The following is a 14789-nucleotide window of genomic DNA, read 5'->3' as shown; positions in this document are numbered from 1 at the left end:
AGGTCACAGGGCTGGAGGCTAGCTGCTAGCTAGCTGCAGCAGCTAATATTAGAATATTAGACCCAGCACCGGAGGTCTGATCCCCATGATCTGACACTCTGTCAGATCAGCAAGTTTAACGGCAGCAACAGAAAGTTTGCTGGGATAGGTAACGGTGGCGTAACGGTAACGTTACAGCCGTGAACTGAAAGTCTGTTTCCTCAGCTGGTTCGACTCTCTTGGGGCGGAGTTGTCTCCGGCGGGTAGAGACAGAGAGTCAGAGGGAGGCAGGGAGAGAGGGAAATAAATAAATGTGACATTATGAAATAAAATTCCCCCCAAGCATTATCAAGAGCACAGGTTTCCAAAGTAATTCTAGCCTGGGCTGAAAGCAACACTGGTAGGCTAGGCTGGCGCTGTTGCCTTGGAAATGACAACATCCGGTCTCTGAATATAAAAAAACAAGACTTTTTTCATTTCTATTTCCGAGTGATTTTATTTTTGTTATATGAAATAGAAAATGAAAATCATAGCATATTTTAAATTTCTCCCATCCCCTTTTGACCATGAAACGGAAAAAACACCTTGTATTCCAATTTCAAATGTTGTATTTTAAAACAAAAATCAAATAATCGTTTTTTGTTTTTCAATACCTGTTTATGAAATGAAAATCGAATGAACAAAAAAGTACACGGACCATAAACCCTTATTTTATCCATTTACATGTGGAGATATGCTGGCTCTATACATGCTAAAAGTCCTGATTATTTACATGGAGTCTGGTGGAGGTCCGTGTACTTTTTCGTTCATTCGATTTTCATTTCATAAACGGGTATTAAAAAACAAAAAACGAATGGTTATTTGATTTTCGTTTTAAAATACGATATTTGAAATTGAAATACAATGCGTTTTTTCTTTTTCATGGTCGAAATGGGATGGGAGAAATTTAAAATATGCTGTGATTTTCATTTTCTATTTTATATAACAAAAATAAAATCACTCGAAAACAGAAACGAAAAAAGGCTTGTTTTTTCATATTCAGAGACCGGATGTTGTTATTTCCAAGGCAACAGCGCCAGCCTAGCCTACCAGTGTTCAGCCCAGGCCAAAATTACTTTGGAAACCTAGCTATACTCTTGATAATGCTTGGGGGGAATTTTATTTCATAATGTCACATGTATTTATTACCCTCTCTCCCTGCCTCCCTGTCTCTACCCACCGCAGACAACTTCGCCCGAAGACAATCGAACCAGCGGAGCAAATAGACTTTCGGTTCACGGCTGTAACGTTACCGTTACGCCACCGTTAACAATCCCAGCAAACGTTCTGTTGCTGCGCCGTTGCTGATCTGGCAGAGAGTCACCGGGGGTTCGGATCAGATCATGGGAATCAGACCTCCTCCGGTGCTGGGTCTAATATTCTAATATTAGCTGCTGCTGCAGCTAGCTAGCAGGTAGCCACCAGCCCTGTGACCTCGGTCCCCGCGGTTCGCTCGGGACTGACTCTGCAGAGCTGGCGTCGCGCACTCTACCGATCAATGAGCAATGATCAAGGATTACCAAATTTCTCTCTCATATTGCTCCTCATAACCACTGAAAACTGTCAAAAATCTAACCCAGAGTACAATTATTATGGACGTTAGCTGACATTAAGGGTTTCTGCTTCATTAAGGGAAATTGTAAGGAAAAAGCTTAACGTGGTTAACCATTAAGCTTTTTCACGTTAAGCGATTTTTTACTGTTTATAAACAGTGATCAAAAAATCTAACCCAAAGTCGTTATGGACGTTATCTGACTGATAACTGACTGATATTTGATTGAACATTGTTTAGGTACATTAAAGTTAAGCTTTTTCACGTTAAGCGTTTTAGAATGTCCCTGCTGCAGCTGAGGGAATCTGTAGCCTATAACTTCCGTTTTTTGCCCCCCTTTACATAAATATACATATGGCTATGAAATAGATCATGAAATACAGGCTTTAGTCATAATAGTTCAATAGCCTAAATACATGTATGTTTTACTATGTATTTCGAGGGACTTTTATTTATTCCATCTATTTATATGCACGTTATATTTAAGGGAAGTTTGGTTATCTCACAGACTCAGACTAAAAGCAGCAGCAAGCCTGCCTGACATCAGTGCATCATAGCATATCACTATCTGCAAATAAAATATGAATAAATCACGAGCGTGGCAGATTCCCAGCTCAGCTAGAGCGGGTAACGCCAGCTCTGCAGACGGACCAGAGTCAGTCAACACCGGGGAGCGAACCGTGGGGACCGAGGTCACAGGGCTGGTGGCTATCTGCTAGCTAGCTGCAGCAGCAGCTAATATTAGAATAGACCCAGCACCGGAGGTCTGATCCCCATGATCTGATCCCGAACCGCCGGTGACTCTCTGCCAGATCAGCAACAGAACGTTTGGGATTGTTAACGGTGGCGTAACGGTGACGTTACAGCCGTGAACTGAAAGTCTGTTTCCTCAGCTGGTTCGACTCTCTTGGGGCGAAGTTGTCTGCGGCGGGTAGAGACAGAGAGTCAGAGGGAGGCAGGGAGAGAGGGGAATAAATACATGTGGCATTATGAAATAAAATTCCCCCCAAGCATTATCAAGAGCACAGGTTTCCAAAGTAATTTTAGCCTGGGCTAAAAGCAACACTGGTAGGCTATGATGGCGCTGTTGCCTTGGAAATGACAACATCCGGTCTCTGAATATGAAAAAACAAACCTTTTTTCATTTCTATTTCCGAGTGATTTTATTTTTGTGATTGTTTTTTAAGTCTGTTTATGAAATGAAAATCGAATGAACGAAAAAGTACACGGACCGGTGGAGATATGCTGGCTCTATACACGCTAAAAGTCCTGATTATTTACATGGAGTCTGGTGGAGATATGCTGGCTCTATACACGCTAAAAGTCCTGATTATTTACATGGAGTCTGGTGGAGATATGCTGGCTCTATACACGCTAAAAGTCCTGATTATTTACATGGAGTCTGGTGGAGATATGCTGGCTCTATACACGCTAAAAGTCCTGATTATTTACATGGAGTCTGGTGGAGATATGATTTTGGGGCTGTTTCATGTTAAACTAAAAGGATCTTACTCTTTAACTAAAAGCTCTATCTCTGGAGGTAATGTTGTCAGACACTTAATAATAATCTGAGTCTGTCAGCAGCAACAACAGATCTTTTAGTGGATGGAAATGTTACTTTTTAATTAGGAGTTAAAACACAGACAGCAGGAATAATTAATCCATCAAATCAAGTCACTAATAATCAGCATGTGGCCTTGTTTTATTTCATTTATTTTGCATTTAGTTGTTCAACATTTCCAGACATTTAAAACAAATGAATCATAGACGTTATTCTACAGATGTCAGATTAATAAATGTCCTTAAACATGTATTCCTAAAATGAAAATTAGACTGACTTTCTGTCAGGCAAAAAAAAAGTTTAAAAACATGTAATATGTTTCAAAAGATGAGAGCAAAGTTTTTACCAAACAAACAAACAAACATGCCTACGTTTTCCAACCGAAACATCTTTAAACCTCTTAACGTTTACGCAGAGCAGCCAATGTCATCATTCATCACAGCAAACACTAAATGGTCGCCTTTGGGCCTTCACCTTCACCTTCACACTGTGTGTACATTGTGGTAAAACAGCTTCAAAACAGCTTTTGTTTTAAAAAAAATAAAAATCGGCAAAAAAAATGTCAATGAACATTGCAAAGAAGTGTAAAGTCGAGTTTTCTGAGGAAAAGCAGAAAACCGTCCAGCTGATCCAGGGTAACATCCATGGTGTTCAGAAGATCAAGTTACTGCTGGTCAGCCTTCAATGTGGAGAGAAGATCAGAATATAACAACACAGCTATCAGGGCATGAGGAGGAGGCAGGAGGAAACAGCTTGGCTCGGAAACATGTTCATAACGAGGCAGTGTGAATGAGCTGGTGAGATTTAAGGTTACTACTCCAAGAAAAAGTTTTCCCACATTGTTCACACCAGTACGGCTTCTCTCCAGTGTGAATGCGCTGGTGGGTTTTAAGGGTTTACTAACTCGGAAAAGTTTTCCCACATTGTTCACAGCTGTACGGCTTCTCTCCAGTGTGAACACGTCGGGTGGATTTCAACATCTCCTTGAGCGGTGAACGCTTTCCAGGGGGGGGGTGGGCCCGGTTTGTGGGCTCCCCACACTGATCACAGCTGTACGGCTTCTCTCCAGTGTGAATGCGTTGATGGTTTTTTAGGTTACCCTGTTTTGTGAAAGCACCCCCACATTGATCACAGCTGTAAGGCTTCTCTCCAGTGTGAATGCGTTGATGTGTTTTTAGGTTACTCTGTAGTGTGAAAGCTGCCCCACATTGATCACAGCTGTGTAGATTCTCTCCAGTGTGAACTCTCTGATGAATCTTTAAATATCCAGATGTTGTGAAGGATTTGTCACAGTGTTGACAGTGGTGATGTTTGTGTCCCTCTCCTCCTCTCCATTTCTATAGCAACAGACAGAGAGAGAGAAAGTTAGTGAACTACTTTCTTTAAACCCTGAACTTGCTCGCTCACTCACAATTTTCACTCTTCATACAATACATTCATGAAAATATGTGCCAGTTGCAGACATGTTATTAAGGAAGCAAATGTACTCTTCATAACTTCAATGAGGAAACACATTTTTTTTAAATAAAAAAAATAAAACATTTGTATACTCTTCAGTTACATCCCAGTCAAATCTTTTGAAATACATACGTTATTTATTTTTTTATTTTTTATATAACTTTATTATAGTGACAGTGGATAGATATGAAAGGAAAAGAGAGATGGGGGATGATACGCAGCAAAGGGCAGCAGGTCGGATTCGAACCCGCTGCAGGACTCAGCCAACAAACGCTCTTACTGGGTGAGCTAGAGGTCGCCCCAAATACATACATTAATTGATGTCAAAATGAAGGTAAAGTTGTTCTGGTTGGAGACATGTTACTATGGAAGCCATCGGGCTCTGTAGTGTGGACATGAGGTGTAAACGTAGCAAAAGATATTCATTTTAAAAACTAAACGTAGTAGTGTAAATGTAGCCCAAGTCTCATGTTAGTAGCATGTTAAATAGTGTTAGGTAACCCCCCCCCCAGGCTTACAGAACTGGTTTGTTGGCAAGTTACCAAATGGCCGTTAACGAGGTATTTTGTTTTTTTCCAACCAGAGGGGTATTGCACAAAAGTAGAATTTACACATAAATCCAGGATAACTGATAAAGCGAGGCTTGACCGAGTCTGATCAGAGCATCCTGGCATCGAGCCAGACTGAGGAGGAGCAACCACAAAGTCAATAACAAATAAACAAAATAAATTAAATTAAAATACAATAAAATGGAAAATACGAACTGTGCATACTTTACACAAAGTGAGCAGCAGCTTCTTCTGGAAGTTTGATGAAGTGAAACACATTATTTGTAATGAAGAAACACGGCCACTGTAATGAACAAGCGAGAGAAAGCGTTGCAGACGATCGTGGACCGCCTGAATGCGTCATAATCATACCATTCAAGGAGTTAGGCTACTAATCATTTACACACATTAACAGTTGTAGCTAGGGCTGCACAATATATCCTGAATGTTGTGTTAACTTGAAACGGGTAAACCTTGTATCCGATTTGTGACTCAAAACCGTGATCCAAACCGAACCGTGAGTTTGGTGATCCATTGCACCTCTACTATTTTACATGTATGTATATGCATGAGCATATTGCAATGTGGAGAGTCATTTATATATAAATCCTAAAAGACATTTGTGAAACCCTCTGTGTGCATTCATTAATATTGAGATTAGATTTCTGGGACTCTTCAGTATGGAGTAACCTCTTTCCTTCACTCACCTCCTCCTTCTTCTTCTTGCTCCCTCGCTCCTCTGAGTCTCCCGAGGCCTCACTGACAACTTTCCTCTTTCCCTCCTTCTTCTTCTCCTCCTTCTCCTTGTGTTTCTGCATGTACTCGGCGATTTGATTGGGACCGTCCAGGTTGTCTTGCGACTCCCATGTGTTATCCTCACTGGAAAGGTGAGTGCAGACAGAAGAAAATCTCCTCAGGCTTTGTTTTTAGGCAAAACATTCTCACTGTAATTGCTAATTTGTATTATTCATTTTTTTCTATTGCCATTTTGCAAGAAAAAATAAATCTGTATCATAGGTGTGATTGGCATAGGACAAAAACTAAATATAAAATATATACGGCACACCCATGACGCGGCGACAGGTTTTTAGGCAAAATTAGAACTCTTTAAACTGATTTGATCTGAATATCTTCTTCACACTGTCTGGAAACAAAAACTAATAGTGACTAGGACCATACTATTTGAGAATATACAGACTTTTGTTGGTTGCTCCAAACACCTGAGGAAGAATGTCATGAGCACCACATAATAAAATTAACTGTTTTCATTGAAAAGGAAGCTACAGTAAATTGTGGCCAAGGTATTGTGTATATATACAATTTCACATGATGTTTTTATGAAATCATGTGTTTTACTGTAGTTTTTTAAAAACTATTTGTCTTAGTCATTGTCACGTTAAACCCTTGTGTTGTCTTGCCTTGTCCTTCCGGGTCAAAATTGAAAATTCACTTTTTTAAGCAATTTTTCTGGCCTGTTTGTCACTTTTTGCAATTTCTTTTTTTTTTTACGTTTTTGTCAAAAAAGCTTTCTAAGCTTTCTTTATCCATGGTCAATAAACCAAATTTATATTTATATTTATATATATATTTTTTAGGTAAAAAAGTAGAAATTATAATTATTTTGACTAACAGTTAAGATCAGAAGATGTTGAGTGGATCACAGACTAGTGTAAGTTAAAGTTTAGTCAGGATACTGTTTTAAAACCATTTCAACTTTTTTTTCAAATGCTATCAAATTGAATATAACAAACTGAAATTCAATGAAAGTTATCATTAATTTTACCTGCATATAACGTTGTATGGAACCCATAAAACATATCCATGAATCCATGTTAATTTTCTGCAATTTGGTTGAAACCCATATTTCTGATATAAAAAACTTTTTCAAAAGGAGCTATTTACCACTTCAAAAAAATCTATGTTGGAACGTGAGGACGCTGGTGTGAATATCGCCGCTTCACAATCCACGAAACTGATATTTTGTTTTTTTTTCTAGTAAATGAAGTACCCTTAATTTAATTAAGTTTTAGATTAGGTGTTGGTCATTGTCAACACCTTTCTATCCCTTGCTGTGACTTATCAATTCTGGACTCGGTGCTGCTGCCAGCCTGTGTAGCGTACCTACGTTACTTGATCAACTGTTAGCTTCAGCTGGCTAACGTTAGCTGTCAACCTCCCGACTAACTGTTACCGCAAGCTAGTGATCTAGCGAGGATTATCCCTTCAGACCACAGTGGACTTCAGTGGACTCTCCATCCAAACTCCCGACTGCACCTTGGTCTGCCATGACTGCCGGACTCTCTCAAGTACGTCTACTCCCTGTCTCCGCCGATCACCTGGTAGCTTTGAGACACCTGGTCAGCTGTCAGCGCTCGCCAGCTAGCTTCTGTTAGCTTCCACCGATAATCAGATTTGTTCAGGTCTTATCAATGACCAATCGGCTATCCTAACCCTAACCACTCAATGTCAAATGCCTAACCCCAACCAAATGACCACTATGGCCACGCCAAGCGGGTCCTGGCATGGCCATGGTGGTATTCGTAATTTTGCGACCCGGTCATTATGTTTATCAATACCCGACCAGTGCCATGCCAAATACAGATCAAGGCTGCAGGTGGAGGACGACTTGTGTTTATTTCTCTCCCACATCCAACACCTCTGCGCATCAAAGGCGCGGCCTCCTCGTTCCCACTGATTAAACTGAACCTCAAAGTTGTGTTGTCTTGAATGCATTGGTTGGGCCATAGAGTTGATGCCGCTCTTGTTGCGCAAATTATGTGAATGGTGCATTTTGTCTGTTGTTTAAATCTGAGGTTTTATGTGGCTGAAATCGTAAAAAATGTTTTGAAAATATGTGAATTTGTTCGATCTGATATCTAGTGATGCACCGAAATGAAAATTCTTGGCCGAAACCGTAAACCAAAAAAAGAGGAAACCAAGACCGAAAACCGAAACCCCGAAAGAAATTAAGGCAATTATTAGTACCATTACATTTATGGCTATGACTGTGTACTAACTTTACTAAAATCAAGGCATTGCAATTGTAAAAATTAATATTAAAGTTTAATTAAAAAAATATCTAGCATTGATCAGAGAGCTATCCATTGTGCTGATTTAGTTCGAGACGATGTGCATCTTCTTCAAATGTGATCTTAAGGCCCAGACACACCGCGCTGATTTCAGCCGGCGGGTGTCGTCGGCGGTAGCTTTGGCGCTGATTACACACGTTAAGCATGTTTTGATGACTTGTTGATAGGCCTACTGTTCACTGATTTTAAAAGTAGCCTCAATTAGGCCTGCATGAAGTTGGAAATGATTTGCTGTTGCAAAGAATCGTTTATGAATGCACTTTTTAAAAAGTTGTGGAAATAAAATGTCTTCAAATACAACATTACATTTTTTTTACATTTTATCAGTTGTTATTGAAAGTTATTGCCTAGAACACACAGAAGATGGCATTTACTGCAGAGGCGTGTGTGGGATAGGGCAGGCGGACGGGATTTAGGGGAAGGGGCTTACCTACTCTAAGGGGAGGCTCATATTCACCCAATCTGAAAACCCCTGGTGTAGATTATTTGCAATTTGTATCTCAGGACCAAGAACTCCAAGTATTAATATTATAGACTCATACTTACTCTGAGAACCCCTTCCATTTCAGCAGAAACTCTACTCTTCCCTTCACCACTCTGTGGTCCAAAATCTTCTCCACCTCATAATCCTCCTCTTCCTCCTCTGCTGCTGCTGCTGGAGGATCTGCAGGCTGCTCCTCCTCTTCCTCGGCCTTCTTTCCTGCTACGGTGGCCAGCTTGACGTCTGCTGAGGGCTCCTTTGGTAGACCCAAGGGGGAAACATGCAGAGATAATGATACAAGGGTTAGAAGAACTAATGGGAGGTGGGAGAGAATTATAGTTGACCATGTTTTAATATATTAAAATGTTTTGTTTGAATGGAGAAAATGCAAGGGCTGATGAGGTGACCAATCCATAGGACTTCAGAGTGTGAAGTATCTCCTGCATTAAAACTGAAATAACTACTTAAATGTAGTATTGTCTTTTGGGGAATAATTGTAAAGATTTAAAAAGAATATGTCTAACGTTACACCATTTTATTTCTAACTGGGATGTTTTAGGAGCGATTGTGGCAGGATTGCTGCAGACGAAGTAATGTTACACAGGGTGATACACTGGTAAGAGCTAATGATGTTTAGCCATGTATGCAGCTCATTTAAATAGCTCACTTTACAGTATTGTGTCAACAGTTAACTTAATTTTATATTACATGTGGCTAGGGTAGGGTACCTTTAACATTTTTACTGGTTCCGGTACCCAACGGTACCTATTTTTAGAACTTTCCCTTTTAACAAACAAAAAAATTATTTCAAAGCTATTTATCCTAGAGTAACTTTGCTCCGTCCGCACCTCTGTGTGTCTGTGTGTGTGTGTGTGTGTGTGTGTGTGTGTGTGTGTATGTGTGTGTGTGTGTGGGTGTGTGTCTGTGTGTGTGTGTATGTGTAATAATCTGATGTGTTTTGTAATAAAAACCTGAACCCAGTATGTAATAATATATCTAATAAATGTCTCTGGTTTTTGTTATAAATTATTACATGACGCTGAGATTTATTTAACAAATAAATGCCACTTTTTTTAACAGTAATGTAAAATGGTGCAAATAGGTGGAGAGTGGCGGTGTGGCCTTGACCAACTGCCACTTTGCTCGTTTGAAAGCCATGATGTCTCTCTCTCATGGGTGTGCCAAATTCTCTGGGCGGGCAAAGCAGAAAAAGGGGAGGTAACCTTGCTCCTTATGACCTCATAAGGAGAAGATTCCAGATCGGCCCATCTGAGCATTTTCTCAAAGGCAGAGCAGAGGCCTGTACTACAAATCCAGATCAACATGTTCTGGATTTTTTTCAGTTATCCGGCTTCACCTAACCTAACAACCGCGTCCCGCATAACGTGCGTCACGACGCTGGTTAACAACTAGTTCAGTTAACCATCAGGGTTTCCCAATCCAGTGACGCTCACGTTCACATCAAAGAGGCGGGGTTTCACAGCACGACCAATCACAAACATCTACCAGAGCTGCATGTTTTATATAAGAAGAGCAAATTATAATTCTACATAAATATGAAGAACACAGACTCGGTTTTACAGGCAAAACACAATACAGTCGCTGCTTCCTAAAACAGGAAGGAAAGCTGGCAAAAAAAATAGGCAACGCTGTAGATTCATAAATCACAACTCTTATCAATATCACTTCCCCATCAGTCAGGACCAAGATCTGATCATAATTACACTTGTGCTTTCCATAAACTGTGATTGCTTTAGCCTATTATTTCAGTTGCAACCCTGGCAGTGGTAAGTGATTGTGAGAGAAAATAAAAAATATAAAAACATAATTCAAACTGATGTGCGCATTGGCGCTCAAGAAGCCAACAAATAGCTGATATGTAATTCCCTCCCATTAAAATATATGTATTTCATAAAAATACCCATCAGGGAATGTTAATGAGGGTTGTCAGCAGGGCTCAACATAAAAAATAATCCCCATTGGCCCCCGGGGCCAGTAGATCAGAGTTTTGCAGGCCCCTTCTACATTTTTACTAGCCCTGAAAGAAATATCATAGGTGTGATTGGAAAAGGACAAAAAAGCAGTAAAGTATATGCCGCACATATGCTTTAGAAAATGGTTCTGACCAGCTAGCCACTGCCACTGGATGTTGTGCCTTTAGCAGCAAAGCTAGACCAGGGGTCATCAACCACATTTTTCCAAGGGCCAGAATTTTTTTAAGCAGACACTCCAGGGACCAGACTTTAAAATAAAGAAAATAAAATTATACCTAATACGCATCTTCTTGTTTGATATTTTCACTTTCTTACTAAATTAATGCTATATTCTTTACATGTATTAGTGAAAGCAAACCCCTAAAAACATGGAAAATCCATAATGATAACTAGATAGGCTACTTAACTAGAAAATGATCTAAGAGTAGTCCTGTAACGTGGACTTTTTACCGGAGAAAACAACAGATTTTCTTCTGATCATCAGGATAACGGTCGTTCTCCTCTTCACGCCGAGGGTCCCCTCTGCCCTCACAACGACAGCTGATTGGACGGGAAGTTAACAGCAACCAATACAATAAAAGTAGGTCAAGATATTTAAACAAAAACAAAAAAAAACTGTATTTTACTGTAACACTGAAGACACATTCAATATGAATTATTTAACGGTTACAAAAAAAACGGAAAAATGATATAATATAGAGTATAGATAATTAAATCAACCTGTCATATGTGTAGTAATAACAATAACTGAACTTTTCTTTCTTAAATATTATTTAAATATTTAAAATCCAGCATATAGAAAGTGTGTGTGTGTGTGTGTGCGTGTGTGTGTGTCTTGTGTTATTATTGTATGGAATAATTGTTTAAGTTATGATGAATGTTATCAAACTCCAATAACAAAACTATGAATATTTCTGTGAAAACTCCAGATGAAAACATGATAATAAACCAGATTCTCTTTCTCTCTCTTCACCTGTTCAACATTTTGATTTCTTCTGTGCATTTTAGTTCCATCAGTTCATTAGTCTGTTTTGAGTTTTGAATGTCCTGCAGTTTTCTCTCAGTATTAACCAAGAACCAAGCTGGAATGTCAGCCCAAAGCCCTATTCGCACAGGACTAGTATTACCAGGGGACCTCTTGTAGTTTAGAAATTACCCCCACACGTTTGTGTTTCTTGTGGCGCATTCACACGGGATAACTGAAGTCTGTATTTTACTCAAATTTACAGACATTATCCCCCGAATATGATGTCAAAACTTTTCATTTATAATTGACAACGCCAGCCAATTAGACCCCAAATCACCAGCGATGCCGCTTCGCACCCGGGACTAATATTATCACAGGACCTCCGTTTTCGGCGAAATATGGTAGGTCATTTGCGGGGGAATTATTACTTTACAAATTACAGACATGACCGATTCGCACGGGATTAAGATCACAGACAACCTCCGCAATTATTACAAATGACTGGAGGTCACCAGGTAATACTTATCCCGTGCGAATAGGGCTCAAGTCAACATCTGTAGGAGGAACCAATGAAAACCAGCAGCAGATGTGGAGCAACTCTCTGAATGGGATCATGAATTCAAACTAACCCTCAAACTTCCAACTTTTTGATGAGACCCTGAATGTGACAGAGACCTTAAAGTCTCTTGGAGCGGTTTGGCTGCAAGACTTTAAAGTCACAAGTTCAAATCCAGCTGTGGTCCCTTTGTTACACGCTCCTCCATTTATTTTATTATTCTTAAAATGTAAGTCCTTTTAGGATTACTCATCCCCGTTTTTGGTGCTATTATTTTTTTTTTTACATTTTTGGTGCTTTTTTCGGCATTTTTTATGCCTTTTACGGCGGTTTATGCGCTTTTTTCAATGTTTTTGGCACTTTGTTTTAACATTTTGGATGCTTTACTCAATGTGTTGCCACTTTTTGGACGTTTTTTACGATGTTTTTGTCACTTTTTCAGACAATTTTGAAATTTTTTTGTCAGCCTTTATCCAACATTTTTGGTGCTTTTCTCAACATATTTGTCGCTGGCTGAGGAACTTTTTTTGCCAAACTTTTTTTTGGGGCTTTATGGGGCTTTAAAATGTAAGTGAGAAGACTACAGTATATGAGACATGCAATAATACAGTCAGAATATTTGACTTTTTCTTTAAATAAACACATGTCAATAATCTCTACATGTCTGACCCTTGGTGTGATTCTCATTTTCCAGTGTGGCCTTCTGGGAAACTGAGTTTGCCCCCCCTGCTCTAAAACATCAGCGTGGCGTCTGAATCCTCCGATCAGCTGTTTGGTGCATGTGCACCAACAACAGTCTGAGTTTCCATCCAACCAGCTGCAGGCGTAGGGAGGGGTCCTGTCGACCGGTGTGGCAGTTGGCTGAGGCGTCGCGGCGCTCGCTGTGGCCGAGCCAACCCCTTTTTTGACCTATACTAAAAAGGAGATGCTTTTGACTCTTCCCTGATTGATTAGTTTATAGAGACACACACGCCCTCCGTCTAAGGAGAAGCCCTCGCCCGGATCAGGGAACCCGGAGGCGAGACAAGAGGTTAGATACACACTACACCAGACGTCCCCAAAAACACGGGCTCTTATCCCTCTGTATATGACAAGCACTGCCCGAGGGGATCTTTAAAACCAATGATTTTTCTTTAGTACTCACGGTCTCAGCCATCCTCCCAGGGTCACGGAGGTCCCTTCCTTCTCAAGGACGCCCACCTTGCCCTCCTTGAGAGAGGGGGATGCTCAGAGGCTCTGACCAGGCCGCGCGGATAGGGAAATGCACTCCCACTAGGAGATAACAGGAGGTCTGCGTGTCCAAGTCGATCCCCGCCGGGGGGCAACTCTCCACGGGCGGTTAAAGAGGAGTCGCTAACCCCCGTAAGGGGGGAAACCCTCCCCGCTTGACAGCGGGAAAGACGATCCCAGAGAAAAATAAAAGGAATGGCAAAAGGTTGGGTCTCCTAGTCCAAAGTCGGACTCAGGTAATTTTTATTATTTTGTGACAAAAGCAGAAATTAAAAGCAAGTGGTCCTCTACAAAATGGAAATAAAACTAAAAATAAGGATAAAGCCTCCACTCTAACAGAGTTATTTAAAGCTGCTTCTCTTTTCCTCCTGGCTCTGTGTCTCCCACACTCATATGAGTGCAGGTAATCTCCTCTCCGGTGTCAAAGAGGGCAAATAAATCTTCCCCAAAACGCAGCGAAAAGAGCGTCTGGGCAAACTAAGAGAGAATAGCGCTTCTTAGCAAAAACACTCATATTTATACACAAAAAACATTTTACTCCTCCCAAAGTTATCAAAAGGGACGTACTTTATGTACTTCCTTGTCCTAGTAAGGTAATGTAGGAAACACTTCACAAACAACGTACAATGATGAACTTCATGAACTCTACAGCTCGTGTGCTGTGTATGGCCACACGTGCCTTCAAGACGCACACACACACAGCTGCATGCACCAGTCAAGGCCGCAGCTCCTGCCTGTGCTCTTCTTATCTGTCTAGGTGCTTTTCTACACTTTACAGTTTCTCAAAGAAAGCTCTTTCTGTCATAAAATGTTAAAACAGATCAGTATGTAAGCAAGATATATGTTATTTTTGGGGGTTTTCAACACACACACTCTAAGCAATGATATAGTTTGCTTTTCAAAACACATCTATTCAAGTGATTATAAAGTTATCCTGGTAATACTGATAACGCTATATATGTTTTAAAGCATGGAATAATGGAATGATTCTGCTATTTCTTTGTTTTGGGGTTTTCATCTGGCCTCGCGGACAACAGTAACATACAATAAAGTATCTTATCTTTAAATGTTAAAGGGAAGATTAAAAAAGAGAAATTGGATCTGTGAATTCTCACAGAATCACAATTTAATTCATATCTCGCGACTTAGTCAGAATCTTATTAAGCTGGAGTCCCAGTCTCTGTCACAATGATCATACATGTGATGTTTAAGGCTTATTGGCAGACATCCATTTCAAATGTAGCCAATTGCGTCAGAGACTATTTAGAAGGTGTATAGAGAGCCTTTTCTCCATGTCCACTCAAGTTTCTCAGATTGCTCTCTAGTAACATTTGG

General features: G+C 40.2%; 3 pseudogenes; 2 read left to right on the top strand and 1 right to left on the bottom strand.

The window, feature by feature from the left end:
• The window catches only part of LOC120572754, a 572223-nt pseudogene that overhangs the window by 44221 nt on the left and 513213 nt on the right, over positions 1–14789 (bottom strand).
• The window catches only part of LOC120572791, a 363596-nt pseudogene that overhangs the window by 256339 nt on the left and 92468 nt on the right, over positions 1–14789 (top strand).
• Positions 1–14789, top strand: part of LOC120573498 — a 35872-nt pseudogene that overhangs the window by 2298 nt on the left and 18785 nt on the right.

Source organism: Perca fluviatilis, chromosome 14 (assembly GCF_010015445.1).
Source record: "Perca fluviatilis chromosome 14, GENO_Pfluv_1.0, whole genome shotgun sequence".
NCBI lineage: Eukaryota > Metazoa > Chordata > Actinopteri > Perciformes > Percidae > Perca > Perca fluviatilis.
This window is presented reverse-complemented; position numbering and strand designations above follow the sequence as displayed.